The 20,290-nt window shown below is 38.0% G+C and overlaps 1 protein-coding gene across 49 annotated transcripts in view; it reads left to right on the forward strand.

Moving 5' to 3' along the window:
* Positions 1-20,290, forward strand: part of SLMAP (sarcolemma associated protein) — an 83,310-nt gene that overhangs the window by 8,710 nt on the left and 54,310 nt on the right. The window contains exon 1 of one of the 49 annotated variants that reach the window (XM_054076205.1): positions 13,488-13,507. The exons of the other annotated variants lie outside the window; for them this stretch is intronic. The gene's annotated coding sequence lies outside the window, so the exon portion shown is untranslated. Of the gene's footprint in view, positions 1-13,487; positions 13,508-20,290 lie in introns of those variants that run through there. 49 annotated transcript variants of the gene reach the window in all.

The following is a 20,290-nucleotide window of genomic DNA, read 5'->3' on the forward strand; positions in this document are numbered from 1 at the left end:
GTACTGTCAGAGGGCAGGTTAGGTTGGTGTGGACCTCTAGAGGTCATCCAGGCCCATCCTCTGCTCCACAGCAGGTCTCATTAGTTTAGGTTGCTTGTGGACTTATGATAGAATTTCAGATACAAAATTAATCGCTACCAACAAATAAGCTTCTGAGACTGGGGTCAGGCGTGTTTGCTAGGTAGGCTGTCTTGTGTTCCTGTTGTCTCGAATTATGTTGTGAACTTAGAGAGTGTGTGTGTATGTTCATATCCTTTAGTATTGCCAAATACCCGGAGTACTTCCCATATACTGTAACTTAAAATTCCCACTAAAATGTGTCAGAGACTATCTTAAAATTTACTTGGAGGAAAAGACACACTAAATGGAAGATGTAAGAATGTTCCTAGTTCCACCCCCTAATTCCATAAGGGTAGAAATATCGCACCACTTTCACTTGCAGCTCCCAAACACCACTTCCTTTTTAGGAACTGAAAGGGGAAATTAATTTTTTTTTTCAGATTTTCTCAGAGGTTTTCCTAGATTGCAGATCCTAGCCACTGTAAGAGAAAGCCAGGAATAAGAATTGTCATAGAAAGGACGTATTTGTTTTAGCAATCTGTGTAACTGGTTGACATTAGGTAAAGTTACCTGTTGTGCTGTTTAAGCAAGTCTTTTGGTAGATGTATAAATATTGTCTCTGACTGTAAGCCAACAAATTAGTTTGTCAACAGAGGCCTTCGTATGTAACTAAAGGAAGAACCAATAGACTGCTATTACATTAATGATATGTTACCTCTAGCAGAGAAAGGCCTGTGAATATTCTATTTAAGTGCTCTTTACCCATGGTGTCATCTTGAGTTTTAGTTAAATTTATGAATCTGACTGTTCATTAGAAAGTTTTAAGTATGTCTGCTGTTTGGATAACTTTTTAATTTGATGTAAACAGAGGGGAAATGTTTTTGGTGGGTTTTGTACTTGAACAAATGCATTGCATGGACACACGCAGTCAGCTTTCTCTCAAATCTTGTTTTCTATTTTGGAATCTGTGTACACATGCTATGGCACCTACTGAAGTCAGAACAGGTTATATGTACATCCATTGCAGTATATTGCCCCTTGATACTTTTCATGCAGATCTACATTTTAGCTGCTGGTTGACTTGCTCTGACCCTGTGTTCCAGAAATGGGCTTGGGAGGCATTAGTTTGGCAAAATACCACACCAACACAGCTGTCCTGCTTTCTTTGAGCCGCTCTGGGATATCCACATTGCATTCCTGTGGGCTCTTGAGGTCATCCTATTCAGGATTTTTGCCTGCTTCACAGCCTGGTGTAACGTGCCTGCAGTTGAACAACTCTATGTGCAGATGAGCAGATAGGTGAGACCAAATGAAAATATGCTCAGTTTTCTTCTTCCCTTTCCCACATAGCTTCTTGTTGAGCCTTCCCAGGATAGGTGTTGCTGGATGAATTTCAGATGGTGATGTAAGTTTTATAAACTAATATTAAAGGATCTTAGAGTAGTAGTTCTTTTGAGATCTGTAACTCATGCTCTTTGATGTTTTTTATTGTTTAAACTTGCTGCACACATCTTCTTTTATAATTGCACTTTTGTATTTCCAAAAGATTTAAAAAAATAATTGCTTTGTAGTATCCTTTAAAAACCTTTTATGAACATGTAGTTTTGAGCCTAATGTTAGGATACCTGCGGTCTTGGAACATTATTTCAATGGCTGGGTCTGCTTGCTGGTATCATGCCTCAAATTAAGTCTAGAAAGTATATTAGGTAGTTGTGCTTTAAATATTGCTTTAGACTGCTTCTATACAGTTGAGCAAAGCTGAGTGGAAAATATCCTCTCCTATCCAGAGCAAAAGTTTTCAGATAATTGAAGATTTTAAGAAATAGTAAGTGCTGGTTTGTACACATGGCCATTAGGGGAAAAAGAATCATTTTATTCAACTCATGCTGAGGTGTCTTGAGTGTTCTTTTTCTTTAGATGGTTGTAGTTGTGCACCAAGTCCTAGCTGTGCTACAGGAAAGTGCTGTTTCATTGTTGGCAGTGCTCAAAGTTGGTAAGTTTGTATAATATTTTAGTGATCTGAGAGAGAGAGGTCTGTTATCTGCACTGTAAAGGCTCCTCTTCCCTGTGATGTTTGATGAGTTCATTTTTGTTAGTATCAGAAAGTAGTATCCTTATTACTGTCAGGGTTAAAGCTGTTTGCTGAGATGAAATGCAACTGTGACTTCTCCATTAGTTCTAGAACTATGAGTTACTTTGCAGTTTTAGAATAAATATTGGGTGATCTGGGTATCTTTTGCCTTTTCTTAAGCTGGAATAAAACCTGAGGAATTGTCATGAACACGTGCTTGATGCCATAATAAAAAGAAAAGGAGAAAAGGAGATGGAACAACTGACCTTCCAGAATTGAGGCATTTGCATCTGATTTTTTTTGACAAAATAAACTTGTTGAAATTTGTTTTTTTGAAATTTCTGCTGCTGGACTGTGCAGGAAATAAGCATTCTTACAGCTGATACAGATTGTGTCTTAGTAAGTGTTTTGGTGTGAGAATACCTGCTTATGTGTGAGCGTTCACATCCATGGCAGACAGAGTACTTTTGTTTAGTCTGTAGCTGTGAGCTAAGGATGCCCATGCAGGTAGCTGCTATGTATTCGAGTCCCAAGCTGGTGATTAGAATTAGTAATATGACAGCACACCCCGTGTGGGAGCCGTACTATTAGCATTTACTAACAAACCAGTAAATGCTGTTTTAGTGGGGGGTTGTATTAGAGTAAGGAGCTTTTATGGCAGGATCCGTATTAGAATGAGAATCTTTGATTCTATTCAGTCAGAAAATTTTTTATCTTAGAACTTGGGTACTGATGCATGAATAAAAAGCAAAAAAAAAAAAAAGGCAAATTAGCTTTCTAGGAAAAGTCTCTTCCATCTGAAGAGAAGTTGCAGCTTTTGGAAAGTTGTGGTTGAAATCTGAACTAACAAATAATGTGGTGACAAGAATACAAAAGCAAAACAAATATCTTGGAACATAGGAAGGGGACAGCTTTTTGTGATTTCAGTATTCCCAGTGCTGTGTAATTGCTGGGATATTAAAAAGGATTTTAGTTACAGTACTGAGCCAAATAGGAAAAATGGGCCCATTTGGTTTGCTTTTGTAATTTTCCCTTACTGGGTTTTCCTTTCCATAAAGCTAGAGATACTACTGCGAACAGAGAGATCCAATCTGCATCTCATCTTCTAGGTTCCTTTTTCCCTGATCATTCTTTATTTCGTGGTCTTTTTTAAACTTAATTGCACTCATTGAAACAGAACAGTTATTAACTAATCTTGTGATTGCAACAGAATTTCTTGCTGTTTGTGCTTTTTTATAATTCTTGATGAAATGCTCCACTTCAGTGGAAGGAAAGAACACCAGTAATAAATTACCACAAAATCAGATAGGTGTTAGATACACAGCTTTTGCTCAATACAGCCAGGAGTGCAGATTCCTTTAGGTGTGTCCATGAGTAGGGCTGAGGGAATTTTAACCACTTAGCAACGGGTTTTGGGTTTTTTTTCAGTGGAGATGAGCCTTTTCTTCCTGATGCTTTTTATTTCTGTGCAGTTGAAAGAGTATTCGCTGTACTAGGGCTTACTGATTTAATGTAGCTTTTGAAGTATGAGCTGTTTGCTGGCATCTTAGAAGAGGGAGGATAATAAATATCCTGCTTTGCTAAATAACCCTTTAGAAAGAATGGTATGACCCTACATTAAGAACTATGATGGGAGGAACGTCTTGTATATTTATTTTATATAATTAGAAGCAGTAAAGTCAATTAAAGTGCAGCTTGTTTAAAGTGTAAAGCACCAAGATACCTGTCTATACTTGAGATGTAGTAAGGGTATTATCATTTAAATATCTGAATTATAATAATTAATGTTTGTTTCACATGCTAATAGTGTGCTAGGCCAAACTTACAAGTTTTGAAGGCATTTTCATTTAAAATTTTTTTGTTTTTCTGAAGTATTACAGCTTCAGGTTATGGAAGAGACATGGATGACTCTTATTTATAAAATAAAGTATCAACAATTTTTTTTCAGACCTGTTGATGCTACACTTGGGTGAAACTGTTAAATGCCTATAGCAGGAAGCCTGTATATCTTGTGTCTTCCCACAATGCTAATGAGAAATTGCATGTTGAAAACTGTGGTGGAATATTGAGTCTTTGTTACTTTTGCAAAACTCAGCGCTGCAATTCAGACAGGAATCATGCTTGTTACTTTTCAATTCTACTCTCTTACAGGATTTTGTTCTAACACAAAAGGTACTTTTTTCTAATATAAATGTCAATGTTCCTCTGTGCTTTCTAGTTCCCTTGACAGAACAACTAAAGCAAATAGCATGAAGCAGAATCCTGTCAACTTATTCGGTGAAAACATCTTTCAGGAAATCTAAGGTTACTGAACCTACACATTTCTGAAAATGTACGCGATAATGCTTATTTAGAACACTGTGGTCTAGCCAGCCTTGCAGCAGTAATCTAGTAAGTTAACAGGAGTGAAATGGACTAGGCAGCAAAAAAGCACAATGAACCACAACATCAGAGTGTTCCTTGTTTCATTTATCTAATCCTCTTGAGACCTAAAGTCTAGGTAGCAGCGAGTGTCTCTTTGTTGTGTTTCTTTGTGGATTTTTTGGAAAAAACTTTGTTCTTAATGTGTGTGTATTACCATTAGCAAATATTCTGCTTGTGGAATTAAGTTTCTCTTTATTTTTTCTATTGGGAAGATAAAAAAATAGAACATTCTGCAAAATACTGATTCTTAGCGAGGTATGGGACAAAATCGAGGAAACAAGAAAAAATTTGTGGCACAAAAGGCTTTGGGTTCACAGAATTTCCCAAACCGGTTCTCAGATGTCAGATGAGCTCTTCTGCATAGCTGATCCTTCATCCATCCTGTCGTCTGCACACTGACTCTTGCACTTGTGGGTCACTCTTGAGACAGCAAACCTTAGCCATCAGCTCCATTGTTTATGTTCTGTACTTCTGGGCCTGTCTTCTTTTCCTGGGAGGAAAAGAATTCCGAGCTTTCATAAAAGGCTGCCTTATCCACCTTGCCTGCTTTTCAGTACCCCTTCCTCGCTGGAGTCTCTAAGTCTGTCTTCCTGAAAGTCATTGTTATCCTAGCTTCTCATCTTTTGTCCAAGTGTGTTCAAGCCAAATACCATGTTGTGTTGGGGCAGCCGGACATAAGTGCTTTAGGGGCTGGAAAAAGGAAAACTAGGGGGAAAAGGGGTGAGATGAAAGACTGGAAGAAACTTCCTGATTCTGTGTGCCATTCCTGTGTGTGGCAACCAGTTCTTGAGGTGCCGTACTTTAATTTGAGCCTGTTAGTCGTGTTGGAAGATTATCTGCAGGTGTTTAGGTTCTGTGGGACCAGGAGGCACATCTGCGCAGCCAGATTGGAGAACTGTAGAGGTGAACTTCATGTCAGCACTGAGACATGAATCACTTTTAGGGAGAAACAGTTAGGTGAGAAGAGCACTAAGAAGTGAAAATGCCATGGAGTTTGATTGCATTGGAAATTCTGTGAGGATGGGATAGAGACAAAGTGATAGATGTTGCAGGTGGATCAAGTGATACAAAAGGGAATACTGCAACTGAAGAACAATTGGAAGTCATGATTACACACTTGAGAGTGCAAGTTGCTCTTTTTTTTAAAAAAAAAACACAAAACAAACCAACAGGAAGCATGTCTTACCACTTCTCCTTTTTAAATTTACTTGTGCCATTAAGCGTAGGAGCTAGAGGAGCAGAGTTCTGTGCTGCTGAATAAAGTCATCATAAAGGTTAGCATTGTCACTTAAGGTAACAGAGTTTTTCCTTAATTTTCTGTGATAAGCCTGCTGTTTAAGTGTTTAATTTTTAAAAATGCATATTTCTCTCAGCTTAATAAGTTCAGCCAAAATATTCTTAACATGCTAAAAAGAGTCGTCTTTTTATGAGTAGTGAAGAAACAGTGGTTGTAACGAGCTTCATTTCTATCAAAGTTTTTTTCATTGAATTACTCGTGCAGTTGGAAGATCGGTCACCTCCTTGAAAGATTTTAGGGAAAGTAGTTTCATCTCCTTATGTAAGACTGTTCCTAGTGAGGAGAATGCTGTTTCTCTGCCATATTTGAACTATTTGTTCTGTGGCGACTTGTTTATCACTTTGACTGTTTAAAAATAGATTTTAAATAGTTTTTTTTGTAAGTTTGTTATAGCTTGCTAATGAGAGCACTGTTGATGTTAGATTTACTGAAGTAATTTTGGTTTATGTTTTAAATAGCAGCATTGAACTACTTATCTTTGTTTACGTGGTTCTGTTGCACTTAAAATAGTCTATTTTATACTTAATGTAGTTTTGAATGTGTTGCTTCATGAAAAAATCTAGTAATGCAATTCGCATTGTAGTTTATCTTGAGTAGAGATGAATGTTTGCATCTTTGAGGTGGCACAATGATTACTCTTCATATCTGCAGAGTATAAAAGTTCTAGTAGTTTTCTGTAAAAATCAATGACAATTGCTTGGTTTTGGTTTTTCCTCCAAGACTTTGTCATGGTAAATGTGCCAACAATTTGCACTTCTCTTTAAAACAGTATCTGAAGTGAATGAAAGATAAAAATTCAGCTGAAGCGTAAGTAGTAAGAATATGGTCCCTTAGAACAAATACAGACTTTTCACTTCATAGCTATGTATTTGCAGAGTGACTCAACATATTGTAAAGAGAATTAAGTATTGCTTGAAAAGAAACTCTGTGTTTTCCAAAATGAGCAGTCTCAGAAGCTCTTCATTAAATTCATTATTTGCTTTAATCGAATTGGTGGGTTTCTTTTTGGTGTGGCTTTTTGTTGTTGTTTGATTTTAAATTTTTTTTCTGTTTTCTTCTTGGAATGGTTTAGGGGCTGATTTCTTCTAATGTGCACTGAATTTTCAGTTGAAATGATGGCTGTGTATAAATCTGAGAGAAGATAAGCAGTGACCTATTGCTGTTGAGGTTCCAGCTGATTTATTGACTTGCCAGGGGCACCCTTCTTTCTGTGTTGCAGGGCAAAAGGTTTGTAAATCACACGGTTGGTAAACCTTTAGAAAGCAAGGAATAGAATAAAAGGTGATAGTTGTTCCTGCATGAAGTTAATAATAATTATTGTCTTACTGACAAAGTAGATGTGCTGTATTCTTGTGCTGGGCCTTAGAATAGAGTGCTTATATTGTAACTTACCATAGAATATGACCGAGTGAATGATTATAGTTTCTCTTAAAGTAATAAGTTAAAGCTGAGTAAATAATTTGCACATTGGTTATTGGTATATGAAAGACTTAGAAAATCCAGAGGGATTGATAAATTATTCTAGAATGTTTGTAAATGATCTTATGCAAATAATTTAGGTATTAGAATTGTTAGGAATAAAGGGTTAAGTCCAGTTCATTTGAAATGCCTACCATTTTTCTTTCAGAATTATTTCTCTCGTGAGTTGTCTTGGGATTTTTCTTCTCTACTTTGTTACTCTAAACTATTGATGTGGTTTATGCATTTTTATTTACTGTTTCTGGTATTTAATTTTTCAAGCTAAACCTTTCTGAGGGAAGTGAAGAAAACATCAACGTTGCTGATGCGCCTGTTGAGAAACACTGAGGTTATAAACCTGTTGAGAAACAGAAGGCGAGCACTGCTGGGTGGTGGTTGCTGATCAAGTGTGTCATACTTTGAATTGGTGCTGGCTGAGTCGCTGGTTCTGGAAGTTCAGCTGCTGAGTCTGAAAGTTGTCAGGCTGTCCAATTTATGCAGTCAGTACGGAAGATCAGATGCTCAAGTTGTGCAGCTTTGAATTGTGTTAAAAGTGCAGTTTAATAAGGTGAGGATTCTTGCTTAACAAAACGTGATTGGTTTTTTTATCCAACTTGTACCTGATTTTAAGGGGCAGAAAAGCAAGCCAAGGAATAAACAAATACAGTAAAAATACAGTTTGTTTGTCCCACGAGAATTTAAGACTTGAATGACATATTAGTGTGTATGCTTGGAAATGTAGCACCCCTTTGTTTTTAAGGCACCCTCTGCTGAATGGTGAAACCATAACACAGGCTTTCCTGGGGTGTGCCTCTAGTCGCTGATGTGCTTAGCACGTCTTGCGGTTGTGTGATGAGGGGTGTTGGTCTACACTCAGTTTCTCCATGTGTCCAGTTTCTTTTTTTCTTTTCCAAAAGAAGCTGGAGTATGTAAACAGGGAGGAAGCTGATGATGTGCCATGGTGCAGCTTGTAGGGTGGATGTTCGGGAGAGTGGAGCAGCTGTAGGCACTGCACAGTGTCTTCCCTGTAGTTGGGTGCGCTGTGAAACGCTGCTGCTGCACAGCGTGGACCTGGTGCAAAAGCACCAACTTGTAAGGATGAGAAATAGTTGAAATAGAGAAGAGAGCAGAGAGATTACTCTGACTCTTCCCTGTAGACTTAATTGGGAGGTACTGAGTGCTGTGGAGGAACATGCTATCCAGTATAGCCAAGAGATCCATAAAGTCTAAGGCTGTGTGTCCATTACCTTCCAGGAACTGCTGCTGAGCGTCTCATTTAAGAATGTCTAAAATACAGCCATTTCAGCCCCTAGGAGCTACTGTCAGGTGGCAACAGAGGAAGGAGGGAATGTGAAGATGAGGTAGGAGGACAACTTGCTTCCTTCTTTGGAAGCCCATGGTAGACAGACTGGTTGCTACCTACTAGCAGGAGCAGTAGGAAAAGATGCTTTCATTTAAGAGGGTCTCAACCATCACTGATTACCCCTGTCTCCTAGACTGTGCAGCTTTGGTGGATACTCGCATGGATCTGTGTATAAGCAATCAGGAGAGTGATTCTGATCTATATGTCAATTTTGTATTCTGTTTTTATTATAACAATAATGTCTGAATTGTTTTAAGACTGGCTGGGCAGACTTTGAAGTGGTTTCCTGGGTTTCAGTGGTAAACAATTCTTTGAAATTCTTTTAGCAAAAGAATCACTGATGTGCTTGCTTTCTTAATGACAGGGTTGAAATAATGCGAAGTTGTAACAATCCAATGAAACTTTGTCAACCTGCATCATCTATAGGGTTTGATACACCAATTATTTGCCTAGGACCTTAGTATATGACTCGGCTGCCAAAGAAAACTAAAACCTTGAGAAGCAAGAAGCAGTGGGAAAGCACACATTTCTCTTGAATTTGTATTTAACCATGTTATTTTTAATGCTGCCAATTCCCGGTAGCCTAACCTATTTTCCTTTGAAACAAGCTATGGATAGCATCTAATCCTAATTAAAGTTTATTAAAACTTCATACTAATACTATCCTAATTATAGGTAGCATAAAAGTCTCGCTGATTTTTCTTTAATCAAAGTATAGTCTTGTCTACAGCCATGCTTAAGCTTGGATGACAAACCTTTTGGTATGTCAAAACTTATTACTTAACAGCAAACATGTTTCTTGTGGGAAGGCTGTGTTTGTACTGGGAGTGCAGTTTGTATTTTTTGTGAACTTAATTTGAGGGCTTATCTGTTTTGGTGATATACTGTACAGATTTTGTCCTCCCGCAGAGAAGATGGGACTGATTTGATGCACAGTACCAGTGCACTGCCTCTCTTATTAAATGTCGTTATCATTTTTAATGACTAGAGAAGCCAAGCTTGCTGAACTTTCTTCCATGTTCTGTAGATTTTTAAATAATTCTTTCCATGTGTTTGCTTTGAGTTACCAGTGCATATCCTTCTGCCAGTTGTTTTTGTTCTTTTAGTAAGTGACTCATTCTCCTGGTTCGCTTTGGTTTCTGAACTTTCTCTTTTGTTCTTCTAAGACCTAGATAATTAATTGTAGCAGAACTTAGCGTGCTAAATGTCAAGAATACATTTCAAGACAGTGCTACCTTTGTAAAGAGCCTAACTGTTCTCAGAACAGCAATATTTTTGAACTGCTGATTCGACATGGAAAAAAAAATTGCATGTTAATTCCAGTTCTTTTGCAGCATATGGCAAATTTCTAGCTAGATTTTTTTTTTACCATTGATTAGGAAGTTCAATTTCTATCTTTAATCTGAAAAGGCTTGACAGCATTCTGTTTTTTACACATTCTTGCTAATTCAGGGCAGATTTTCAGTAACTTGCATAATTTCAGTAGCAGGAACAGTGAAGTCGAGAAACCTAATTTTAAAACCTGAGAAGTAGGAGAATTGTTAATGTGGATATTGTAGCTTAAAAGTAGCTTGTGTTTGAGGCTCTAGACTGTAAAGATGGAATTAACAGTTTAGACAACCTGCAGAATATGTGCTATAATTAATGGAAGCTTCAGTATTCAAAAAAACCTCACCTTCATAATATAAACAGTCTTCAACGTGATACGTCTTTTTGTTGAATTAGTTTACTTTACCACGTCTGGGCCAGAGAGTGTATAATTGCGTTGCCCTCTAGTGGTTGCAACTAGAGTTTAAATAGTAAAATAAAAAGCATTTTCATGCTTAGGAAGGGATACAATGATTCTTGCTTGGAAATGAGTAGCTGTGTTGTGGGTTTTGCAGTAGCAATGCCTTTGCTGCTCTGTGGGATGGCGTGCTGCTTCCCTGACCAGTGGAATGACAAGGAGACCATAATTGGCTCGTACATGATTTGATAGCAGGGAATACGACCCATAGCAATTATGACAGAAATTAAAAATAATGGATTTATTGTATAATTGAACCTTTTGCTAATCTTATGAGAATAGCATTAGTGCCTTTATTGGTGTGCTGGTTGCAATATTTGGGCGTGTGTCTTTGGCTACTGCATGGGAGGAGTATAGTGGCACTTGTAACCTTTTGGTGAGGCTTTGGACTCAATTTTTAGCTGAATGATGTTTTACAAAAAAAAGTAGTATTGAAGTCCTCCAGGGCGCCTAAGTTAATTTGCTCTTCTGTGATTCCTGGTAAGCAGAAAGACTTTTTTTTCGCTTCATACTTCTACAACTGCCTCTTTTTTGTCTACTTCAAAGCATCGCTATTGAATTAATGAGAAAAATCACTTGATGGCCCTTCGTTCATAGATGAACAATATACTAGCTTTCTAACTTGAATGGGACAAGTTTCCTGAATTGGTAACTGCAGAAAAGCTTGGTAGTCAGATGGTGTAGTCATCGTTATAATTTTGCATATGCTTTTCAGGATTGAAACTGGTTTTCTTGCTTGGGAGAATCTGCTGTTTGGAAAATGACTTGATGGCTGTTTAAAGAATTAAACCATTAATGGAGGCTCTTTCTTCTGAGATGGACAATCCAGAACCTCTGGTGTCAGAAAGAGGTTCTTTTTGTACTTCGAAAAATGTTTTCCATGGGAAATACAGCACATTTAGTCCAAAAAATTGCAAGGCTTGCTAATGTATTTCTGAGATGTGGTTGACTACTCTCTGGCTTTACAGCTGAAAGAAAAAGTGCGAGACTGGCAGCAGTACTTCGCAATTCCCTTGCCCATGTTCATTGTGCCCACCGGCAGGTCAGTCATAGGCACTTATGTGTTCTAAGTACTTTTTATTGACAAAGATTTTAAGTGGCATTCAGGTTGGGTTTATTTTAGCTTGTCTGAAGAATAAAGTTCATGGGCACTGTGTTACTATGGTGAAGTCCCTGATGACTTTGTGGATATGATGGAAAATGTTTAGAAAAAAAGACATCAAAATACTTTTTTCTGTGTGTAAAGTACTTGAAAAATTACCTTGGCAAGTTTTGCCACATTAGCCAACTTTTTCATTTGTAAATCCAGCATACCGTGTATGTAATTTTTGCCCTCGAATAAGGCCAGTATGGATAATGAGTCACTGTGTGAAACTGTAATTACCTTATCCTTGAACATCTTATCTGCGCTCTGCCCTTTCCTCTGTGTCTGCTGGGCTTGTTCTGATGTTCCAAACCAGTGAGGAGGCTGCAGCCTCTGCCCCTTGCTCTGAAGCCAGAAGGACACAGCTAAAGAAATGACCAACTTGTGTTCTCTAAGATCCCCTGTAAAAATTCAGCTCGTACAAGCTCTCACATTGCTGGCAGACCTGTCTTGGTATGTGGATGCCTGCTATCAGTATTTCTTTCCTTAAGCTTAAGGAAAAATAGAGGTTTTTTAATTGTAAAATTGGTCCATCTCAAGGGAACACCAGAATAATCTGCCTTTGTTCATGAATTACCAGCATTCAGTTACTGCTTGCTTTGAGAGTCTTGACCCAGGAGTTGCAAATAAATCCAGCCTCCTCCCAGGCTATTTTCCCTCTCTTTGTTGGAGGGCTTGGCAGTGCCTCGAGTACAAATATTAAACTCCCAATTGTCAAATTTCTCCTATGCGCTGGAAAATGAATTTTCCATCTTTGGATGGAGCCGCACCCTTTTCTGGTGGTATTTGGTTTCCAGTTAATTGCATTTGCTCTCAGTGTGGAATGCTGAAGTTCAAAACACAGAATGAAAATAAATGAAATGTAGGGTTTTTTAACAAAAAGTTTTGGTCCTTACTGAATGCAGCAAAGTCTTCAGAGAACTGTGGAGGTGCATTGCTCTGGTGACCCCTTGTTTCTGCATGAGGAAGTGTGCAGTGAACTCTCACTTCACTGTATTTTGGTAGTCTTTGTGGTTTGGACCTCGTACAAAAATACCTAGTTTGACATGATTAAAATTAGCACAGTATCATTTGTACTCAGACTGTTCTTTTGAGTTAAGACTTGTACTTCTGCACCTTTATTGGCTGTGTTGACTTTATATCACGGTAACTTTAAGCTTATCTTCAGTGAGGCAATGTAACTGAACGCTGCCTGCCTTGTGACAGCAGTCACCTGTTAATAAATAGCTCAGGAGCAGGTGATGTCAGAAAGCAAGAGGTCTTTGTTTTGTCCAGAGGAGAGATGGATTATCAAGGCTTGCTGCAGGTGTTTAAAACAAACGATACCGTAGTTGTATTAGAAAAACCCTTTTAGATGGAACACATCCCTTGCTAAGATGGAGATGTCTTCATTAACCTTTCAGGATGCTTTTGGAGTTCTTATGTGGTGTTACTGTGACCTTGCCAAACCACTACTGCATTTGTAGACGTTTGTGAAATCTGATGTGGGTTTTTCTCTATCTGAACGTGCGATCACTGGGAGTTTTCTCTGTCATAAACCAGCAGTAAGGTGGAATTAATGCTGGTGGGTAAACACGGCACCATATGTGGAAGGAGCAGAAACGAGGAAAGGCTGAAATAGTTTGAACAACAGCTCCCTTGATTCTCTGTACACTTGCAAAGTGAACATGTGAGAAGAGGTTCCTCTTTGCAAGGGATAGAGGAGCTTTGATGTAATGATTAACTAATCGGAGAAACTTAGAAGTGTGTAGCAAGGTAGTTAAGCAGCTTTTGCAGTACTTCCTTGGAATGTCCGGGATCATGGCTCAGAGTCGGAGTTTCCTGACAAACTAATGAGCTTCCTCATACTTTTTGCTTTAATATAAGTCGATCTTCTCTTCTGGATCTTCATCTGGTGGTGTTTGGTAATCTTTGCTTCTGTTGCAGTTTTTCTCCAATTTGCTTGCAAATGAAAATTGTAATGCTGATAGAAATTGCATGATACAAATTTCTTACGGAAAATTTCAATTTCAGTTAATTTTTTGCTAGTCCCTTATTTATCTTGTTAATTCAAGATTTTTGAGGAAGCAGAAACCATCAGCAGTGTTAGTGTTTGATTTTCTTGTTCTGAGTATTTACTGTGCCAGATCCTGGTAGTATTTCAATATTTCCTGTTTCTGTCAATTCTGCCTATTCTCCAGGGTTTTCCCACTAAACCAGTTTAATGTTTGTTTTAGTAGGTGTTGTGGATCTTTGGTTTTAGTTTTTATTTATGCAAGGTTTTAATGTGGTCAGACTCTTAAAATTTAAGGACCAAGAGAGATTTATGCCTTACCTCTGGTCTTAAATTAAGGTAAAGCTATGTCCAAATGTGACAAATCTCCCTCCTTATGTCATACTTTTAATTGCTGTAGTCGGAGACAAGACCACAGTGTATTTTGGTCTTGTAATTTATAAGGTTGGCTGAAGAATGTAACTATAAAGTTTAACTACGTCTTGATTGCGAATTTGAGAATAAAAATTGTAGTTCTCGAGTAGCCTCACTGTTTTTCTCTAGTGCAATGTTAGTACAGGGGCTTTTGCTTCTTGAAGGTACATCACAATAATGAATTGCAAACCTTTAGGAACATACCCTGGGAAAGAAATTGGAGTTATATAGAGGAACCTGCTCTTTGCAGAGCTCATAATTCTTTATCTGCATACATGCACGTTAGAAATTACAGCCTTTGTGACTTTGTACACTAAGATAATGTCTGCTTTTGTTATTGCAAAGCTTGAGTATGTCATGTTGCCAAACACTCATTGAACTTATTACAGTAAATGATAGTATTTAGCTTTCAGTCTAGTTTTGGACAAAAGTATTGATTTAAGGGCACCAGGACAAATGAGTATTTCAGCAATATTTTACACTTAGGATTTGTTATCTTAAATGACTATGCAGGAGAAGCCTGGATTTTGTGGTAATGGCCTATTAAGGTGTTTTGTTTCCTTATTTTAAAGCCATATTAAGTTCCATTGTATTCCTGTAATTGATTAATACGGAGAACACAGTAACACTAAGTGAAACCTCAGAAAGTCACCTTGTCCGTATGGTTTCCCCAGGGTAAATGTTTGATATGGTGATAGAAGTTGATGTAGATTATACTAAGTAATCACTGGTGTCACAGTGATACGTGACATGTAGCTGTATAAATGTCTTGCATAACAGGAGACTGAGCTTCCTTAACAGAAGAGAGTAAAACAGCTTCTTTGCAACAAGTACAATATCCTTCTAGAAATTCGTTTGTCTAGTTTTTACTGGGTTTGAGTCCAGTGCAGTAGTCCAGTTTTTAATATGGAGCAGGAAAGTTTTTTTTCTGAAGTCTATGTTGTGTAAGATACTGTCATCTATGACAACAATCATACAAAGTAAATCTCTCCTTCTACTGCTTTTCTATTCTAATGAGTCAGTTTGAACATTTTGGGACCATGTGTGATTAATCACTTCTCAAGTATCTTTCTATTGATTACACTTTATTGTTAACATGTTTTAGCTTAGCACTTAAAGCAGCAATGTGCTTTAAAAATCTCTCAACATTTTCAGGATGAGTGTTCCATGTCAAATTAAAATTGTACTTGAGAGTTTTCACATAGGCTTAAAAATTAAATGTTTTTTTGTTTTCCTCAAGGAAATGATAGTCCTGAGGAAACTAGTCCTGACTGGGGGATCTTTTTTGTGGAATACTGTTCTGCTTTGCCCATATCCAGAACGGAGTTGCCTCTCCTTTTCTGAGGCTGTTTGTGTCCTTAATCTATTTTGTGATTTTTCTTCCAAAAGGATGTTGTGAAGCATGGCATGTCTGAGGGGACAGGCTTTGATTCAGCTGTGAAGAAAATTAATATGATTTTTTTTTCTAGCTGTCCTGAAACCATCCAGCATTAGTAGCAGAAGGCTGATTTTCAGGAATTCTTGTGAACTGTGAGGACATAAATTAGGTAAAAGAGGTATTCCAAGAGTAGTAATTAACCATGGTGACAGATGTCTCTCTGTAACAAGTCAGTCAGCTATATATAAACCAATTCCTTGTAAACTAGAACTCCTCTTCTAGATCTCTTCTCTTTAAAAATAGCCTTTTGCATCAAAACTAGTGACATTGATGTGGAGAGAGATCTATTTTTGTATGGTGGTGTCACATTATGTGGTAAAACATTTTATCTTGAGGTTTTTGGGGAGTATCTTGTCATCCTGCTTCTTATGACAGTGAATGCATTTGTGGATTATTTGAGTGATCTACAGATAGATCAGTTCTCGAGAAGTAATTTCCACTTTTTGAGCTTCTTTATTCTACACCTTCTGTTTACTGCAGAAAACTTTATTCGCTAAGAGGAATAAATACTGTGTTCCATGCCTAGGACTGCTTCAGGTCATATCTTTCGGCGTGAATCTCCTTCGTGAATGTACTTAGAATCATAGACTCATCGAATCACTAGATTGGAAAAGACCTCTTAGATAATCAAGTCCAGCCACTCCTGTCGGCCACTAAACCATTACACTAAACTTATTGCAGAATTTTGAGGAATGATGTGTTACTGCATAACAGAGGGTGGCCAGGACTTGTTCTTGTGTGACTGGGCATTTTGCTGCCTTTTGCAATTATAGAATGGGATTATTGGGAGGCATTAACTTCACAACTGCCAAGTTTGGTTACAAATTCTTGTTTCTACAAAATAAAGAGTTTGCAAGGTTACTTGAATGCCACCAGTTCTCCCAGAGGAGGATGATGGCAAATGGATTAGCAAGGGGAACTATCCTTTCTGGTAATGTTTCTATTCATGTTGGTTCGTTCTAGGGTTGTTTTTCTTTGTTTGCAGTTTGTTTGGGTTTTTTTAAGACAGGACTTGGGTATCTTTTGTGCAAAGTTTTGGGTGAGTGCACAGTCACAGAGTAAAAGCACTCTGCTCTGTGTAAGCTGTAACTTCAGTATTTGTATCCTGCAATGATTGTCTCATATGAAAGAATTTTTTGTCTCTTTTAACTCATAAGTTACCATCACCATAATACTACTGTATTTTTTTCCAGCAGTTTTCTTGTTATTGGTGTTTGGATTGTTGGTAGTCCCTAAAGTAAATGAAAGCAGGTTAGAGAAGTTTCTACAGTTCTGTGCTAACCATCAGCATGTTTAGAGTTCCAGGAATTGTAATGAAGTTTATTTACCTATACTTTATGAAAACAAAGATGATGCAGATCATCGTGGTTTTCTTAATTTACTCCACCTTCAGACAACTATCTCCTCATATAAAGAACACCAAATTCTGGTTGCGAAATGTACTTTAAGGTTTTAAGATTCTGACATATAGAAAATGGCAGAAATGAGACGGTTGACTGTAAATGCAGCCTGCTCTCTGCCCTTCTCTTCTTGAATGGTGGTGCTGCTGGAAGTGTGAGTGTATGGCTTAGGAACCAGCTTCTACAGTATGCTCATTTTCAGCCCAGGTCATTGTTATATTCCAACCAAATTAAACAAATGGAAAATTATAGGAATTCTGAAACCACGCTGAGTTGTTCAGCTGTCCCTGCAGTTGACCCAACTTTGCTGCTTTCAGTGATGGGTAAGGAGCAGATAACTGGGATGGTGGCGAGTTCAGCTGCCTCATTTCTTTTGTCCATTACCACATATGAGTTGCAGACCTGAGTCTTGAATGGTATAGTGATTGTGAAAGCTGTGTGGGAGGATGGTTTGAAGTTAAAGGCTGCAACACCTAATTACAGTAATCTTCTGTTACAGTCAAGTGGTAGAGATCTCCATCCTCATTCTTTTATATGTATGCACAAGCATTAAATTGTGAGCACGTGGCTTTGCTTCTGTTTTAGACTACAGAACTTGGATTGTGATATAGTTTGAGTTCCTAAACTTAAACTTTTATCCATCTTCTGCCAATCTCTTTTAAAGAACTACTTCAAAAAATGAAACAATAGTGCTCGAGAATGTAATTTGGTAACAGATAGCCCGGATAATTGAAATAGAATGTTTTTAAGGTCTAGTTATAAAAGTGAATAATCAAAAAGTATTGCTTAGTCTTTTTGGTAGCCTTTCTGTTAATAATGACCCCTTAATGCAAATCAAATATCCTTTTCAAGTAAATGTCTGACATCCTGTTTCTGAATTTTCCTAATGTAAAGTAGATTGTGCCAATAACTGCAAATATTGAAGAATAGTGTAGAGCTATTGACCAAGAGGAACCTTGAGTCCTGAGCTTTGCACTTTCAGACCAGTAAGTTCAGTTACAAGTACTAGCAAATGTGAGATTTGACTAGCGCTTTGGAAAGTAAGCGCTCTTGCCTAATGGGCACAACAGGTTGGAGATGGTATTAATTCTGCAAACATGCTTTCATGTTTTTTGGGGTTTTTTTGAATGCTCTTAATATACTGTAATTTAAAATTCTGGTAGGTCTAAGTGTATCTGTACAACTCTCCAGTTAAAATAAGCATTGCCATGTTTTATGTTCAGAGAAAGGTCTGTGTCGAAATGTTTGCAGGTACAACACACCTGCAAATGTTTGGTCTGTTTTGTTGAGGAAGGTGACCCTTTGCTACCGAGAACACACTACAGCAACCCAAGGTTGTAGGCAAACATATGTTTTGTGCACAGTGGAAGCTCTTTGTGCCTCAGTGTTCAGCATTGCCTCTCTTCCTAAGGTGGTTTCTCCTCTCTGCAAATCCAGCCTGTCTTCCCTTCCCTGTCCGAGCCCCTGTGTCCTTTTCAGGCCAAGTCTGCTGACTTAGCTCAAAAAAAGTGAAGTTGGATGACAGGGCCTGTGGTGAACTTCAAAGCGCTTGAACTACCAGGACGCAGCAAGCAGCAGAGGGATTAATACTTTGCAGCACTTCAAATAGATCCCCAAAAAGGCTGAACTGTGTTTATACCCAGACTCAGTTATGCTGGCATAAAACCAATTTTGCTGCCGCAGTTTGTTTTGCTTGACGACAGGTAGGAGCAACCAGTGGGGTGGTCTTGGCAATATGGTCAACAAAACTTCGAGGTGTAAACAAACATGGAACAACTTGGTCAGGAGAAGAGTGTATTCCCTGCTGTCTTCCCCCTCCTACCCCTTGGAGCTACTGGCAGGTTTGGAAGGATTGCTCTGAATTCCTGGGGCTGGCTCAGGATTTTAACCCTTTTCATCAGGGTAGCTGGGTTTACATTAGGCCTACACTTCCTGTTGAAAATTTACAATGAATATTTTTTGTGCAGTGCTATCAAAGAAGGTTATTTTATTTTCACTTTTTCTTTTCTCTTTACTGCATAGAAAGAGTGGTTAAGCTTATTATTTTCCAAAGAAGTTACTGAAAAGTACTGGCAAGTTGTGTTGTCTCTGGGAACCATCAGTACTTACGGTCCCTGAACAGCCAGCTGCCACTCCTTCAGTCTGGTCAATCTGACTGGAAAAATCCCTTTCTTCACAGCTGATGGCTTTTAGTTTCAGTGTCTGCCTTGGGTAGCCAGAATAATTTTAAATAGATTTGCTAAGAACGCAATGCTCTAAGTTTTTTCTCCTGGGCTGAAGGAGCTGGCATTTAGTAAGCAAAGAGCTATTAGATCCATGTGTGTAAGAAATATAAAATAAATAGAAAAGCAATTTTGCTTGTTGTACCCCACCCTGTGAATTATGCTTGCTTATGCAGACAAATACTTCCTTGAGAGGTGGGTGGAGTTAGGCAACTGAGAGGAAAGGAATTTGGGATGTGTCTAAGCAGACCAGAATGAGGAACTCAGTCAATTGGATCTGGAGATAATTTAGTATTTGAACTTCTCTATCTTACAGCCAAAGGACTGACCTGGAATTCAGTGTATGCTGCTGGGAGAAGTGTGCTCCCAAGATGAGAAAATACACAGTGTTAGCACTTCAAAGGAGATAAAATAGTCTTTTAATTGTATGGGAGAAAAAAGCTTTCAGGTCACAGTGTTTTAAGTGTTTGCCGTATTGGTTTGACCCAGTTATTTATTGTTTTAAAATCCTTGTGCACAATTCAGATTGTGCAAAGCTGATGTATTTTGCCTCCTAGAATACTCGGCACGAACCAAATAAACGAACACGGTTGTACTACTACTACTCAAACCAATTTTGAACTGAAGTATTGCTCTAGGGCAAATATTCCAATTTCTGTATCTCTATTTACTTGTTCTATTTGGGTATTAGCTTTAGTACTCAGGGGGGTTGTTTGTAATGTCAGCATTAATTAATGCCAGCTTTAATTGTTCAATGATTTAGTAGGGGAAGAGTCTGTCTGCGTAACCACAGCATTGTATGGCTTAACTGCTCTAGCTAACAGCCTTGCTGCCCCTTTGTGGTAGTAAACATGGAAAAAATGAAGCTGTCGTCTCCTCGATGGCTGTGGTTCAGAATCTGACAATTAAATTTAAATCTTTCTGTTTTAAACTAATGCCTTGAAGCTAGTGTAGCAGGGCCATGAAGTACATGGGAGTTGTTCATACTTCTTTCACAGAGGGAAATAAGAGATGAGGAAAAGAATGGTAAACTGTGAGGTCCTGAAATTGGCATTATCTTTCTACATTAGTTGCCTTGGCAGCAAAAATATATTAAATTAATAAAATACATTAATGAATGACTTTCTGGAAAAGGCAAAGGTCTACATTTTGGTATTTATTATTTACTTAATTATTAATTCAGCTATGGAATAAGGCTGAAATATGTTTAATTATATGCT

The sequence above is a fragment of the Cuculus canorus genome, chromosome 11, assembly GCF_017976375.1.
Source record: "Cuculus canorus isolate bCucCan1 chromosome 11, bCucCan1.pri, whole genome shotgun sequence".
In the NCBI taxonomy this organism is placed as follows: Eukaryota; Metazoa; Chordata; class Aves; order Cuculiformes; family Cuculidae; genus Cuculus; species Cuculus canorus.